Raw genomic sequence first — 8,434 nt, forward strand, 5'->3', positions numbered from 1 at the left:
TTTGTTTGCTGTTCCGTCATTACCGTTGTGCTCAGTTTTTCAAATTAAAAACTCACTGAAGAGTCAAGAAAAATCTAATTCTTAACTTTGTAAGCGTGTCCATAGTGTGTTTTTAAATGGTAGATGCATCTAAAGCAAAATATGAAATGAATTTAAGTCATTTTAAAGCAGAAAGGGATTATTTTCAAGGAAAATACTTCAAAATGTATAAATTTGGTTTAATTCATGACCTGAGAGGGAGTTTAATTATGTTGTTTACAATCGTAATATTTTAACCAATATGTTCTTCAACATCTCAGATTGTTTCATTTAGTTAAGAGACTCATTCAGGTTTGTCCAGGTTTGATATCTTCATTTGAGGTGCCTGGGGAAGAGGGAAGCAATACAACTTGGATAGCAGAAGAAAAGGAACCGCAATAAGCAATTTAACATACGTTGTTTAAAATAATCAGGCTTAGGCTTCTTAACCCATGTCTGGGGGTGTCTACCCTCAAAATTCTTTCTCCTACAATATCCCAATCAACAGAATACAGCTTTTCTATTATAAAACTAAATGTAAAATCCTGAAAAGTGCCATCTTCCCTCACAAAGAATCTTACTTAACGAGGTCCAGTTTGGTCTGATGGTGGAGAACTTTAAGATACACAGCAGAAAAACAGTTTAACAATCGCATTTTTGTCAAATAGCAATATTTGACACAATAAGCAAAGTTTTTCAGTTTACATGAATTTTGGTTGACAGATCAAGAATCAATGAATAGACATGTATGTGTTTATAATTTAAAATTTATACAATCTTGAAACAGGACATGTAGACAAAAGTGATTTTGATCATTTAAAGCCTGGATTTAGTTTGTTTTCTTTCCCTGTATGGCTCATAACAACGGATCTGGTAATTGGATTTTCCGTTCTGAAACGGGTATTGAGAGACAGAAACGACAAAAGGTCCGTTTTTTCATTTTCTGAGACCGGAAATGGTCATCAGCAAGTATGGAACCAAACAGAGTACGGTGCATAGACTGTATATACATTTTTTTTCGTTAGTTTTCATGGTCAAAATGAGAGATTAGGTGGCCGATCCTAAAATAAATCAATATTGATTTTTTTTTAGAGAGCCTTTAAGTTTTGCGAAGCCAGGGGGCTGGGCTACTTGATTGACAGTCCGATCCGGAATGATTGACAGGTCCTATGGAGGAGGCAGCAGAGACTCTGCTCTCCTCGTTTGGATTAATTCTGATATAATAACTGTTGTTTTATTTATCGGTACAGCAGCAGAACACTTTCCGCAGACAGTTTTCCTGACCGTTGGCTTGTTTTAACCAGTTTTCTGCCTTCGGCTGATTCTACCAGCAGACACTGAAAGGACTCTGATAGTTCGGTAAGTAAATGTTTATTATCGTATCGGTGCCGCTTTTAATGCACTTTATATGCAGCTTTAGTGTCAGATGTAATGTGTGCCATGCACTCCAGATGTTGGTGGAGTTTGTTTCAGTGTGTGTTGACCAGAGAAGAAAGTTAGCATCCGGTAAATATTAGTTTTAATGTTAGCGATGCTAACCGAGCTAGCTGCTCAGTCGTAGCCTGATTAAAGCTAACGTAGCATCAAGCTAATGTGTTGAGTTTCATGTAAATAGCTTGTGGATCATTTGACTAAATGACTGTTAAGTTTGTTCGCAATGAGCCACCGTACTTATGTCTCTGACGTCTGTTGCAGCTCAGCCAATCACATATACACACTATGCTGTGCACGGTTTGTTGTTGTCATGTGGCCAGGATGTCGTCTCTGCAAGCTATCTTTTAGCTACGTGTTTAGTTAATAAAGTGGAACGTTTTGCAGCATTGTGTGATCCTTGACTCACACAAAGGAACAAGTTTCAACACAGCTGAAGTGTGTTGTGTTCCTGTAATGTGGTTCATTAAGTTCATAAAACTGTGGCTGGTTGACATTAATGTAACGTTCAGGAAACTTAAATGTGATTAAAACAGTAACGTTAATGTTCTAGTTGTCAGTAATCAGCTTTAATTTGACACTAAAACAGGCTCTGATAGTTTTAAATGACATCAGTTTCATTAATTTGTTGAAAGTTGTCTCATTTGTTGTTGTGATGTTGCTGCTGATTCATTAAAACCAGATGATCTGTATTGAAGATACGTTTAGTTCTAGTATCAGAAGCACAAGATGGAAAATGGAAGTTTAGTTCTGCTACGTCAAAGATTTCAGGAATAAAATAACTAAATGAGTCTTTATGCCTCAAACTTTATTTTACAATAAAGAAATAATGAAATAATCACAGATAATAAAAATATAAATAGCAGAGAAAACCTGAGAGAATAATTTCCTGAAAAGTCTGTGAAGGAAAAGCAACTTTTTATCTTGAAAGATCAGAATCTGCTCCAACATCTGCATCTAACAGCATCAAGTCAACCAGAAAGAAAAGAAAAAAGAAAATGACTTCTTTCTGATCACATCTGTTCCGCTGCTCACAGTCTGCTGCTGCTCACATTCTTCACATTTATAGTCCACTTTTAAAGGTTCAGCAGACAGGTGCTCTGGTTTAGAGTGTGACGATGTCGTCGGTGATGTGGAGAGTGAAGTTTCCGTTTCATCTACAGCGTGCTTTAGGACAGCCGGGTCGGACTTGATGTTTGAAATACTGATCGACAGCTCAGATTTAACTGTCTGTAGTTCCGTTTTGATGGGTGTTAAACTTTCACTCACTCTAAAAACGTCATAGTATAGCATGTCGCTCTAAAAATGTCATAGTATAACCTTTGGTTCAACAAACGTCATAGTTAAGCATGTCGCTCTAAAAACGTCACTCCAGTTCACCCCAGTTCCCAGTCTCTGAGTCCAGGTCTCTGAGTCCAGGTCTCTGCTGTTCCCAGTCTCTGAGTCCAGATCACTCCAGTTTCCAGTCTCTGAGTCCAGGTCTCTGAGTGCAGGTCGCTGCAGTTCCCAGTGTCTGAGTCCAGGTCGCTCCAGTTCCCAGTCTGTGAGTCCAGGTCGCTCCAGTTCCCAGTCTCTGAGTCCAGGTCTCTGAGTCCAGGTCTCTGCTGTTCCCAGTCTCTGAGTCCAGATCACTCCAGTTCCCAGTCTCTGAGTCCAGGTCTCTGAGTCCAGGTCGCTCCAGTTCCCAGTCTGTGAGTCCAGGTCGTTCCTGTTCCCAGTCTCTGTGTCCAGGTCGTTTCTGTTCCCCGTCTCTGTGTCCAGGTCGCTCCTGTTCCCAGTCTCTTTTTCAGGTGGCTCCATCACTACGTCTCTGAGTCGAGGTCGCTCCAGTTATACTATGGCGTTTGTTTTGCGCCAAAATTCATGATGATTTTTAAAAAAAAAAAAAAACCTTTCTGGAGTGTTTTTCACGGCCTCCTTTACATTATTTCATCATATGGCACGTTTTTACAACATGTTTAAAAAATCTCATTTTTTTTTGACATAGTATAGTAAGGCGTTTTTTTGCGCCAAAATTCGTGATGATTTTTTTTTCAAAGAAAATCTTTCTGGAGTGTTTTTCACGGCCTCTTTTACATTATTTCATCATATGGCACGTTTTTACAACATGTTTGAAAAGTCGCATTTTTTTTTCGACATAGTATAGTAAGGCGTTTTTTTGCGCCAAAATTCATGATGATTTTTTTTTCAAAGAAAACCTTTCTGGAGTGTTTTTCACGGCCTCTTTTACATTATTTCATCATATGGCACGTTTTTACAACATGTTTGAAAAATCTCATTTTTTTTTGACATAGTATAGTAAGGCGTTTTTTTGCGCCAAAATTCATGATGATTTTTTTTTCAAAGAGAACCTTTCTGGAGTGTTTTTCACGGCCTCCTTTACATTATTTCATCATATGGCATGTTTTTACGACATGTTTGAAAAATCGCATTTTTTTTCGACATAGTATAGTAAGGCGTTTTTTTTGCGCCAAAATTCATGATGATTTTTTTTCAAAGAAAATCTTTCTGGAGTGTTTTTCACGGCCTCTTTTACATTATTTCATCATATGGCACGTTTTTACAACATGTTTGAAAAGTCGCATTTTTTTTTCGACATAGTATAGTAAGGCGTTTTTTTGCGCCAAAATTCATGATGATTTTTTTTTTAAAGAAAACCTTTCTGGAGTGTTTTTCACGGCCTCCTTTACATTATTTCATCATATGGCATGTTTTTGCATGTTTGAAAAATCGCATTTTTTTTGACATAGTATAGTAAGGCGTTTTTTTTGCGGCAAAATTAATGATGATTTTTTTTTCAAAGAAAACCTTTCTGGAGTATTTTTCACGGCCTCCTTTACATTATTTCATCATATGGCACGTTTTTACGACATGTTTGAAAAATCGCATTTTTTTTCGACATAGTATAGTAAGGCGTTTTTTTTGCGCCAAAATTCATGATGATTTTTTTTCAAAGAAAACCTTTCTGGAGTGTTTTTCACGGCCTCTTTTACATTATTTCATCATATGGCACGTTTTTACAACATGTTTGAAAAGTCGCATTTTTTTTTCGACATAGTATAGTAAGGCGTTTTTTTGCGCCAAAATTCATGATGATTTTTTTTTCAAAGAAAACCTTTCTGGAGTGTTTTTCACGGCCTCCTTCACATTATTTCATCATATGGCACGTTTTTACAACATGTTTGAAAAATCTCATTTTTTTTTCGACATAGTATAGTAAGGCGTTTTTTTGCGCCAAAATTCATGATGATTTTTTTTCAAAGAAAACCTTTCTGGAGTGTTTTTCACGGCCTCCTTTACATTATTTCATCATATGGCATGTTTTTACAACATGTTTGAAAAGTCGCATTTTTTTTTCGACATAGTATAGTAAGGCGTTTTTTTGCGCCAAAATTCATGATGATTTTTTTTTCAAAGAAAACCTTTCTGGAGTGTTTTTCACGGCCTCTTTTACATTATTTCATCATATGGCACGTTTTTACAACATGTTTGAAAAATCGCATTTTTTTTCGACAGTATAGTAAGGCGTTTTTTTGCGCCAAAATTCATGATGTTTTTTTTCAACGAAAACCTTTCTGGAGTGTTTTTCACGGCCTCCTTTACATTATTTCATCATATGGAATGTTTTTACATGTTTGAAAAAATCGAAATTTTTTTTCGACATAGTATAGTAAGGCGTTTTTTTGCGCCAAAATTAATGATGATTTTTTTTTCAAAGAAAACCTTTCTGGAGTGTTTTTCACGGCCTCCTTTACATGATTTCATCATATGGCACGTTTTTACGAAATGTTTGAAAAATCGCATTTTTTTTCGACATAGTATAGTAAGGCGTTTTTTTGCGCCAAAATTCATGATTTTTTTTTCAAATAAAACCTTTCTGGAGTGTTTTTCACGGCCTCCTTTACATTATTTCATCATATGGCATGTTTTTACATGTTTGAAAAATCGCATTTTTTTTTCGACATAGTATAGTAAGGCGTTTTTTTGCGCCAAAATTCATGATGATTTTTTTTTCAAAGAAAACCTTTCTGGAGTCATTTTCACGGCCTCTTTTACATTATTTCATCATATGGCACGTTTTTACAACATGTTTGAAAAATCGCTTTTTTTTTCGACATAGTATAGTAAGGCATTTTTTTTTGCGCCAAAATTCATGATGATTTTTTTTTCAAAGAAAACCTTTGTGGAGTGTTTTTCATAGCCTCCTCCACATTATTTCATTATGTGGCACGTTTTTACAACATGTTTGAAAAATCGCTTTTTTTTTTTCGACATAGTATAGTAAGGCGTTTTTTTGCGCCAAAATTCATGATGATTTTTTTTTCAAAGAAAACCTTTCTGGAGTTTTTTTCACGGCCGCTTTTACATTATTTCATCATATGGCACGTTTTTACAACATGTTTGAAAAGTCGCATTTTTTTTTCGACATAGTATAGTAAGGCGTTTTTTTGCGCCAAAATTCATGATGATTTTTTTTCAAAGAAAACCTTTCTGGAGTGTTTTTCACGGCCTCCTTCACATTATTTCATCATATGGCACGTTTTTACAACATGTTTGAAAAATCGCATTTTTTTTTGACATAGTATAGTAAGGCGTTTTTTTTGCGCCAAAATTCATGATGATTTTTTTTTTTCAAAGAAAACCTTTCTGGAGTGTTTTTCACGGCCTCCTTCACATTATTTCATCATATGGCACGTTTTTACAACATGTTTGAAAAATCTCATTTTTTTTCGACAGTATAGTAAGGCGTTTTGTTGCGCCAAAATTCATGATGATTTTTTTTTCAAAGAAAACCTTTCTGGAGTGTTTTTCACGGCCTCCTTTACATTATTTCATCATATGGCATGTTTTTACATGTTTGAAAAATCGCATTTTTTTTCGACATAGTATAGTAAGGCGTTTTTTTGCGCCAAAATTCATGATGATTTTTTTTCAAAGAAAACCTTTCTGGAGTGTTTTTCACGGCCTCCTTTACATTATTTCATCATATGGCATGTTTTTACATGTTTGAAAAATCGCATTTTTTTTTCGACATAGTATAGTAAGGCGTTTTTTTTTGCGCCAAAATTCATGATGATTTTTTTTTCAACGGAAACCTTTCTGGAGTGTTTTTCACGGCCTCCTTTACATTATTTCATCATATGGCACGTTTTTACAACATGTTTGAAAAATCGCATTTTTTTTCGACATAGTATAGTAAGGCGTTTTTTTGCGCCAAAATTCATGATGATTTTTTTTTCAAAGAAAACCTTTCTGGAGTCATTTTCACGGCCTCTTTTACATTATTTCATCATATGACACGTTTTTACAACATGTTTGAAAAATCGCATTTTTTTTCGACATAGTATAGTAAGGCGTTTTTTTGCGCCAAAATTCATGATGATTTTTTTTTTCAATGAAAACCTTTCTGGAGTGTTTTTCACGGCCTCCTTCACATTATTTCATCATATGGCACGTTTTTACAACATGTTTGAAAAATCGCATTTTTTTTCGACATAGTATAGTAAGGCGTTTTTTTTGCGCCAAAATTCATGATGATTTTTTTTTTCAAAGAAAACCTTTCTGGAGTGTTTTTCACGGCCTACTTTACATTATTTCATCATATGGCACGTTTTTACGACATGTTTGAAAAATCGCATTTTTTTTCGACATAGTATAGTAAGGCGTTTTTTTGCGCCAAAATTCATGATGATTTTTTTTTCAAAGAAAACCTTTCTGGAGTGTTTTTCACGGCCTCTTTTACATTATTTCATCATATGGCACGTTTTTACAACATGTTTGAAAAGTCGCATTTTTTTTTCGACATAGTATAGTAAGGCTTTTTTTTTGCGCCAAAATTCATGATGATTTTTTTTTCAAAGAAAACCTTTCTGGAGTGTTTTTCACGGCCTCCTTTACATTATTTCATCATATGGCACGTTTTTACGACATGTTTGAAAAATCGCATTTTTTTTCGACATAGTATAGTAAGGCGTTTTTTTGCGCCAAAATTCATGATGATTTTTTTTTCAAAGAAAACCTTTCTGGAGTGTTTTTCACGGCCTCCTTTACATTATTTCATCATATGGCATGTTTTTACATGTTTGAAAAATCGCTTTTTTTTTGACATAGTATAGTAAGGCGTTTTTTTTGCGCCAAAATTCATGATGATTTTCTTTCAAAGAAAACCTTTCTGGAGTGTTTTTCACGGCCTCCTTTACATTATTTCATCATATGGCATGTTTTTACATGTTTGAAAAATCGCATTTTTTTTTCGACATAGTATAGTAAGGCGTTTTTTTTTGTGCCAAAATTCATGATGATTTTTTTTTCAAAGAAAACCTTTCTGGAGTGTTTTTCACGGCCTCCTTTACATTATTTCATCATATGGCACGTTTTTACGACATGTTTGAAAAATCGCATTTTTTTTTCGACATAGTATAGTAAGGCGTTTTTTTGCGCCAAAATTCATGATGATTTTTTTTTCAAAGAAAACCTTTCTGGAGTCATTTTCACAGCCTCTTTTACATTATTTCATCATATGGCACGTTTTTACAACATGTTTGAAAAATCGCATTTTTTTTCGACATAGTATAGTAAGGCGTTTTTTTTGCGCCAAAATTCATGATGATTTTTTTTTCAACGAAAACCTTTGTGGAGTGTTTTTCATGGCCTCCTCCACATTATTTCATCATGTGGAATGTTTTTACAACATGTTTGAAAAATCTCATTTTTTTTCGACATAGTATAGTAAGGCGTTTTTTTTGCGCCAAAATTCATGATGATTTTTTTTTCAAAGAAAACCTTTCTGGAGTGTTTTTCACGGCCTCCTTTACATTATTTCATCATATGGCATGTTTTTACATGTTTGAAAAATCGCATTTTTTTTGACATAGTATAGTAAGGCGTTTTTTTTTGCGCCAAAATTCATGATGATTTTTTTTTCAAAGAAAACCTTTCTGGAGTGTTTTTCACGGCCTCCTTTACATTATTTCATCATATGGCA

Source organism: Amphiprion ocellaris, chromosome 11 (assembly GCF_022539595.1).
Source record: "Amphiprion ocellaris isolate individual 3 ecotype Okinawa chromosome 11, ASM2253959v1, whole genome shotgun sequence".
Classification (NCBI taxonomy): domain Eukaryota; kingdom Metazoa; phylum Chordata; class Actinopteri; family Pomacentridae; genus Amphiprion; species Amphiprion ocellaris.